Here is an 8,564-nt window from a genome sequence, read left to right as displayed (position 1 = left end):
TAATGATAATGATAATGATAATGATAATAATAATAATAATAATAATAATAATAATAATAATAATAATAATAATAATAATTTTTCTTTTTCTTCTCCCACAGCCCTTCAACTTCTTTGTCATCAACCTGACAGCCAGGGACATGATGGACTTCCTCGGGCAGCAGCAGGGACGGGGAGCGTTTGTGCCAGCACAAAGGAGGAACTTTGCTGAAGCAGACAGGAGACTGCATCTCCCTCCTGTCCCTCCTCTCCCTCTCCCTCCTCCCCCTGCTGCTGCTGCTCCTCAAGCCGGCCAGTCAGTGTTCAAGCGTATGTGGGTGTGTGTATCTTCGTTTGTTCGTTCTGTCTTGAACTTTTTTAGGTAATTATGATGGTGTGTGTGTGTGTGTGTGTGTGTGTGTGTGTGTGTGTGTGTGTGTGTGTGTTACTAGTTACATGAAACGATTTATTTGGTGTGTGTTACTAGAGTTACATGAAGCGATGTAGTTGTTACTTGTTACATGAAACGGTGAAGCTGTTACTACAGTTACTGTTACTAACTACAGTTATTGTTACTAGTTACATGAAACGCCGTAGAGCTGCTACTAGAGTTACATGAAACGCCGTAGCTGTTACTACAGTTACTGTTACTACAGTTACTGTTACTACAGTTACTGTTACTAGTTACATGAAACGATGTAGCTGTTACTAGATATACATGAAACGCCGTGGCTGTTACTAGAGTTAAATGAAACGCCGTAGTTGTTACTAGACTTACTGTTACTACAGTTACATGAAACGCCGTAGTTGTTACTAGAGTTACTGTTACTAGAGTTACATGAAACGCCGTGGCTGTTACAACAGTAACTGTTACTAGAATTACTGTTACTGGAGTTACATGAAATGCCGTAGCTAGCAAGGTTTAGAGCAAGGGTGTAGAGGTTCTATGTATGGGACTCTACTATGTACTCTTGGCTCTCTTCATTTGCCGGCCCATAGATCGCAGCTGCAGAGAAACTTGTGGGGTGTCGCAGTCAGACACGCGAGAGATGTGAGTTATAATCTGTAGTGGTGCAAGGAGAGGTTTTGTGGGGGAACTCCACGTCGTCTTCCGGATGATATGTTGGTTGTGGGTGGTTGGCGGGTGCTCTGGTGTGGTTTGCTTTTGTATCAAACATATATCGTCCTTTTCACCCCCTTTTTTTTTTTTTTGTTACTCTCTTGTAACACCTCAATTCTTCTGACGCTCATTTGGCCTTATGCAGTTGCGAGCGCCGTAAGACCTCTACTAAAACAAACAAGACGTTGTCATCGATTTCTTTTATGTAGGCACGTTGTGCTGGGTGGTGTGTTGGTAATCGCATGAGATGTCCGAACCATTTGATTCTTTGGTGTTGTATGTGATGCATGACATCATTTGCGCCCACCATTTCTCTGATGACTGTTTTTCTAATTTTGTCTCGCCTGGTCTTCTTTACTGCTTTTCTTTGTAAATTCTGTTTTCTTCACCTGCAACTACTTTTGTGTAGCAACATGCACGCTATGAAGTGTGGGAATTCGCCTTTCTGATTTCTGTAAGTTTATTCAGTGTTTAAGGCCATGGGCCCTCATCACATCACATAAAACACTCATTTGATAAAAGTTTCCATAATGAATAAGTACAGGTTGTGCACATATCTCTTATCATGGGTCAAACATTGCTTATTTCTGTCACTAGGCCGAGTCAGGCTGGGAGGGATTAACAATTTCCTTTGAAGGACAAAGTGTGAACAATAGAAAATAAAGTGAAATGCATCTTCAGTTTCATGAGAGTTACACCTCTCACATAAGGGAGAATTCGTTAATTTCCACTGGTAGAGATTATTTAATGGAAGGCTATGGTTTTTTAAAACAAAGCTATGACTCTTCTGCTCCAATACCGTGGGAGGATGGTGATATATCCAGCTGTTTCTGATTTCTGTATAACGCTTTGAAATGGGCTGCGAAGTTGCTATTGGCCTAGAGGTTAAGGTGTTGACCTCTCATTCAAAGGTCCCGGATTCGAATCCGGGTAGCGACCGAAAAACTGTTCTACTCTGAATTGTCTCCTTTCACTTCCTTTCCAGCTTTCTAGCAATGTTCTGTCGTCTGCTTTCGTCTCCTCTTTCTGTCCCCACTCCCTCATCTCCTTTGTCCCCCCCCCCTCTCCTCTGGGCTCCTGATTCTTTCTACAGCCTTTCTACTGCTACTCCTTGGCTTCTTCTTACTGCTGTCTTTCAGCAACACCCCTGATCTTCTTGTAGGAAAGATCTACACGTAGCTTTCTCGGACAAGGGCAAAAAATCTCGGAGGGCCCGTGTACAAGTTGCGCACGTTAAAGATCCCTTGGTGGTCTAACATCGATAAGAGTAGGCTTCGGCCGCCACCCGGTCAAAATTCAAAATTTCCTACCAACTGAAAAAGTTTAATGTGTCCCGTGCGCTCATATGACCTTATGCAGCTGCGAGCGCCGTAAAACACTTACAAAAACAAACAGAATCTAATCTTCGGCACTTATATGACCTTATTGTATTGCAAGTGCCATAACTCTTACTCCGCTCTACTGCCTCAAAGTCTCCCCGCCCCTCCCAGGAAATTCAACATCTCTCTGTGCTGGAGTCTGTGGACATCTCTGTCTGTGGATATCTCTGTCTGTGGACATCTCTGTCTGCGGACATCTCTGTCTGCGGACATCTCTGTCTGCGGACATCTCTGTCTGTGACGTGGATGACAAAGTAGCTGAAGACGTCTACACCAAAATTTTCTATTTTAACGTTTAAGATCAAATAACCGTACACAGCCGTGCAGTGAACTACGTATAAAAAAAACTAACTTGTGTTTCGGCGCTCATTTGACCTTATGCAGTTGCGAGCGCCGTAAAACCCAATACTAAACTAAAAAAAACTTTAAAAAATTAACTCTTTCTAGGGGGCTCTCGGGGCCTAGAAGTTAGGGTGTTTGCCTCCCATTCAAAGGTCCCGGGTTCGAATCTGGGTAGCGACAGAAAACTTTTCTTCTCTAAAATTGTCTCCTTTCACTTCCTTTCCTGCTTTCTAGCAATGTTCTGTCATCTGCTTTCGTCTCTTCTTTCTGCCTCAACTCCCTCATCTCCTTTGCCCCCTCCTCTGGGCTCCTGACTCTTTCTGCAGCCTTTCTACTGCTACTCCTTGCTTCTTCTTACTGCTGTCTTTCAGTCACACCCCTGATCTGATGGTAGAAAAATATGTACACCTAGCCTTCTCGGACAAGGGCGAAAAATCTCGAAGGGCCCGTGTGCAAGTTGCACGTTAAAGATCCCTTGGTGGTCTAAAATTGATAAGAGTAGGCTTCTGCGTCACCCGTGCAAAATTCAAAATGTCCTACCAACTGAATATTTTTAATATGCCCCGCGCGCTCATCTGACCTTATGTATTTGCTAGCGCCGTAAAACGTACCAACCCCCCCCCTCCCTCAGCTTCTTCTACTCTGTGTCTTCCTTCGTCACTCACTCCACCAGCACCTCAAAGAACTGACGTTCAGGAACACACCGTTATGATCCCTACCATATTCTGGCATGATACCAACTCAGCAAAAGATGCTCAAAAGAAAGCCCCAAGGGGAGAAAGATGCAAAATGGGTGGGTGGGTGGAAAGGAAAACAAGCAGGAGTTTTCAAACATAGGTTAACTAGGCACTTCAGTGAAGTTTTCAAACTTCTCCAAGGGCACTGAAATTAGAAGTATAGGATAGAGCTTGGCTTTCTGTTTCAGAGACTTTTTTAATGGTTGTGCTAACTTTGTTTGTCCAGAATCAGCGGCCATTTTTGTGAATCAGTTTTCGCCCTGATTCTGCCAAATTTTTGTACTGCATTTTGTGCCACCAAATTTCCAAATCTTGTTTCAAAGCGTCATAAAATCCTTAACCCTATCCGTACGCCCTGGGGGTCATTTTGTAGCCCTGGAGTTGTATTCTTCACATTTTGCAATACTTCTAGAACGAAGATTTCTTTGAAACGTTTAGTATTTCTCAAAAAATCCTTTTGACAGACTGCTATGCGAAGCGAACGGATTGGATTAACGAGTAAATTTCCTCTTTGGAAAGTGGTGGCACAGAGTTCCCCACGTCGTATGAATGCGATACTAAACACGACGTACGGGTAAGGTTAATAATAGTTGTATCGTAACTACTGAGGTATCATTTTTTTTCAAAGTTTATGTAGAAGCAACAAACGTTCAGAGTAAAATTCTAATTAGCGTTTAAATACACCATAAGCGTGACGTAGGGAGCCCGATGGGTATGATCCAAAATAAAAAGGGGCTGCTCAAATATAATCTTACACAATTTATGACCATTGATTATTTGGTTTTAACTACCCTTGTTGATAAATCATTCTTTGTTCTACCAGAAAACGTTCCAATGGTTATCTTAGAAGTCTTTCCCTTTTACCAACCAAATCCGCGAAGACCTCGCTGAACCCTTCCACCGCGACATCGCGCCGAGCCGTGACGTCACACATTTTTCGCATAGAGCTTCCGGCTCGCTCTGTTCATTGTTGGAAATGTACAAGACAGAGAAATACATTGTACATCACCCGGAGATTTTGGAACTTCAGTTTGAAAGGATAATACATTTTGGTATGTTTTATAATCACTGACTTTAAATTGTACCCAATTTCATTCGAAATTCTAAAGAAAGCGAAAATATCTAGAGCCAAGCATTTCTTTTTCACTGACCCCCTTAATCTTCCACTTTTTCCTGCCCACAGCCTTTGGGGTTGTTCAAATAATATAATCTTACACCTTTTTGGGGGGGAATTTTTGCCCCCTCACCCCTCCCCATTTTTTTCACAATGTTCTTACATTTGCCTCTCAACACTGCCCCCCCCCCAATCCCCATCACACAATATTACATTGTTTGCTTATAATAATACATGTCATATGATTTATATCGTGCAAATCCGTGTTACAATCATTGTTCTATGTACTTTACATAATATTTATGAAAAACATGCATACACCCATGTATTGCACTTAATAATATATGTGAGGCAGCGTGGTGGAATCAGGCTCTCGTCAATTTTTGGGCAAGTAGAGTTATTGGTATCATCTTAAAGCTTGTTCAATTGTCTTTATTTGGATAAAAGAAATATCCATTTATCTGGAATACAAGTCGAGATATTTGCGAATGAAGGAGGTGGGGGTCACCTGTTTTCAGAGGTAAAATTAGTGAGAAAATGGCGGCCAAAGACTACTTATTTCCTTAGCTTTAGAGTCCGTGGTAACTGGAAATTTTCATTTTTTTATGCCTTTAATCAACGTTTTTCAGAAAAATCCACACAGATATGAATTCTTTAATGGGCATGAAAGGTGCTGTGTCAAAAAAAAAATTGAAGAAAATTCACAGACCTGTGGAAAAGTGCAAGTTTCTTCACTTTGATTATTATGACGAGAGCCTGATTCCACCACGCTGCCTCACATATATGCAGTTCTACATTCAATTAAAAAAAATAAAGTAAAACAAAAAAAAGTAAATCATTCAAGCAAAATATTGTATACACTCTTTCTTACCAATAAGTGGAAAAAAGAGGTCAATGTCAAAAGCACCTTGATTACAAATAACACAAATTACAGTGGAATTCTGATAAAGTCAACACATCGGGACCGAAAAAAAGTTGAAATTGGAAATTGATGAAAACAGCTACAAAATTACAAAGTACCTGGTAAAAAGATGTTTGCTCAATTTAGCGAGTATAATTCTGAAGTTATCACCAAAACACGAGATAATGAGTGAACAAAGCAATTGGAGGTGTGTACACCACTAACTCAGGACCTAAATATCTTTTCTTAAATGAATTCATATTGGGATCTAGCCCCAAATTATTGACTTTACGCCAGGGTAACACTCAAGCGGTTGACTGTATCAGAAACACAATTACTTAAACAAAGAATGTAAGAAACGGGACCACGGTGAGGTGTTGACTGTAAGCGAGAGTTGACTGTAAGCTAGTTGACTTTATCAGGATTCCGCTGTATCTGTTATTACTGATCATTATGCCAAAGACAAAAGGTGAAGTTAGTTATCATCAACAGATGCAATGTTCATTTTTACGTCAAAAATATTTTTAAAATCAGGGGCATCTGCTGAGCTGTCTTCCAAATCTGGGTCCTGTTCCTTCTCTTTCTCCTCTTCCTCCTCTTCTTCCTCCACCTCCATTTCTTCCTCCGTCCTGTGTAAAGCCCTGTGCTTCTTCAATGCTGCAATACCTGGAAAATACTTTCCCCATCCCTTGTAGCCTGTGCACTCTTTGGCCTATGAAGCCTTTCTTACACTTTTCTTACAGGAGCCAAAAACATAATCTTACACCTGGAAAGGGGGGGGGGGAGGTCTTTGACTCCTGTAAGAAAAGTAAGAAAGCGTGTGTGAGGGGGGGGGGGTCTTGATACAAAGTAATATTACACTTTTGTGTGGTGAAAAAAGTGTGGTGTTGGTCAAGAAAGGCTGCATAAGCCAAAGAGTGTGCACAGGCCACAAGGGATCTTTCCCTTTTCTTACAGGTGCCAAAGACATAATCTTACCCCTGGAAGAGGGAGGGGAGGGGGGTGTCTTTGGCTGCTTTAAGAAAAGTGCAAGAAGGGGGGGGGTCTTGAACACAGGCCACAAGGGATGTAGAAAGTATTTTCCAGGTATTGCAGCATTGAAGAGGCACGGGGCTCTTTACACGGGAAGAAATGGAGGTTGAGGAAGAAGAGGAAGAAGAGGAACAGGAGAAAGAGCAGGAACAGGAGAAAGAGCAGGAACAGGAGGAAGAGCAGGAACAAGACTCAGATTTGTAAGACAGCTCAGCAGATGCCTCTGATTTAAAAATATTTTGGACGTAATGATGAACACTGACTTTGTTGATGATAACTAATTTCACTTTTTGTTTTAAGCATACTGAGCAGTAATAACAGATACAGTGAAATCCTGATAAAGTCAACTTGTTTAAAGTCAACTCTCGCTTACAGTCAACACCTCACCGTGGTCCCGTTTCTTACCTTCTATGTTTAAGTAATTGTGTTTCTGATACAGTCAACCGCTTGAGTGTTACCCTTGCGTAAAGTCAAAAATTTGGGGCGAGATTCCAAGATGAATCCATTTAAGAAGAGATATTTATGTCCTGAATTAGTGGTGTACACACCTCCTATTACTTTGTTCACTCATTATCTCTTGATTTGATGACAACTTCAGAATTATACTCCCTGAAATTGAGCAAACGTCTTGTTACCAGGTACTTTGTCATTTTCTAGCTGTTATCATCAATTTTCAATTTCAAGTAGTACAGTGGATAAAGTCGACCTTGTTCAAAGTCAACACTTTTTTTCGGTCCCGAGGTGTCGACTTTATCAGAATTCCCCTGAAATTTGTGTTATTTGTAATTAAGGTGCTTTTGACCTTGACATGAGTCTCATTTTGTCCCTTATTAGTCAGAGTGTATACAATATTTTGCTTGAATGATTTACACTGTAATGTTTTTAGTGAATGTAGAACAGCATATATAAATATTATGTAAAGTACATAGAACAATGATTGTAACGCGGATTTGCACGATATAAATAATATGACATGTATTATTATTATAAGCAAACAATGTAATAATGTGGGATGGGGATTCGGGGCGGAGGGAGGGTGGGGGGAGGGAGCAGCGTGGAGAGGCAAATGAAAAAAGTGTTAAAAAAAAGGAAGGGGGCAGGGGGTGAGGGGGCAAAAAGTCCCCAAAAGGGTATAAGATTATAGCCGTAAAACCTTATACTATACAAGATTATATTTGTACAGCTCCAAGGCTGTGGGCAGGAAAAAGTGGAGGATGGGGGGGGGGGGGGGGGGCTCGGTGAAAAGGAAATGCTTGGCTCTAAATAGTCACGTTTTTTTTAGAATTTCGAATGAAATTGGGTACAATTTAAAGTCAGTGGTTATAAAACATACCAAAATGTATTAACCTTTCAAACTGAAGTTCCAAAATGTCTGGACGATGTACAATGTATTTCCCTGTCTTGTACATTTCCAACAATGAACAGAGCGAGCCAAGGTAACACTTCCAAGATAACCATTGAAACGTTTTCTGGTAGAACGAAAGAATGGTTTATCAACAAGGGTAGTAAAAAAATATGGCGAGTACATTTCAAATAATCAATGGTTATAAATTGTGTAGGATTTTATTTGAACAGCCCCTTTCTATTTTGGATAATACGCATCGGGTTCCATACGTCACGCTTATGACGTAAGTAAATGCTAATTAGAATTTTACTATGAATGTTTGTTGCTTATTTACTGATTCTACATAAACTTTTTTTTAAAATGATACCTCAGTAGTTACGATACAACTATTATTAACCTTATCCGTACGTCGTGTTTAGTATCGCATTCATACAACGTGGGGAACTCTGTGCCACCACTTTCCAAAGAGGAAATTGAAGGGAGATGTAAAGGAAACGAAACTGGAGGAGAGGGGAGGATAGACCGATGAATGTTCCAAGTGCATCAAAACTCTTAACTTACTTATTACTTCGTCTTAGATGAACGAACTTACTTATTACTTCGTCTTAGATGAAC

This window comes from Aplysia californica, unplaced genomic scaffold (assembly GCF_000002075.1).
Source record: "Aplysia californica isolate F4 #8 unplaced genomic scaffold, AplCal3.0 scaffold00144, whole genome shotgun sequence".
NCBI classification, from domain to species: domain Eukaryota; kingdom Metazoa; phylum Mollusca; class Gastropoda; order Aplysiida; family Aplysiidae; genus Aplysia; species Aplysia californica.
Note: the sequence above shows the minus strand (reverse complement) of the source record.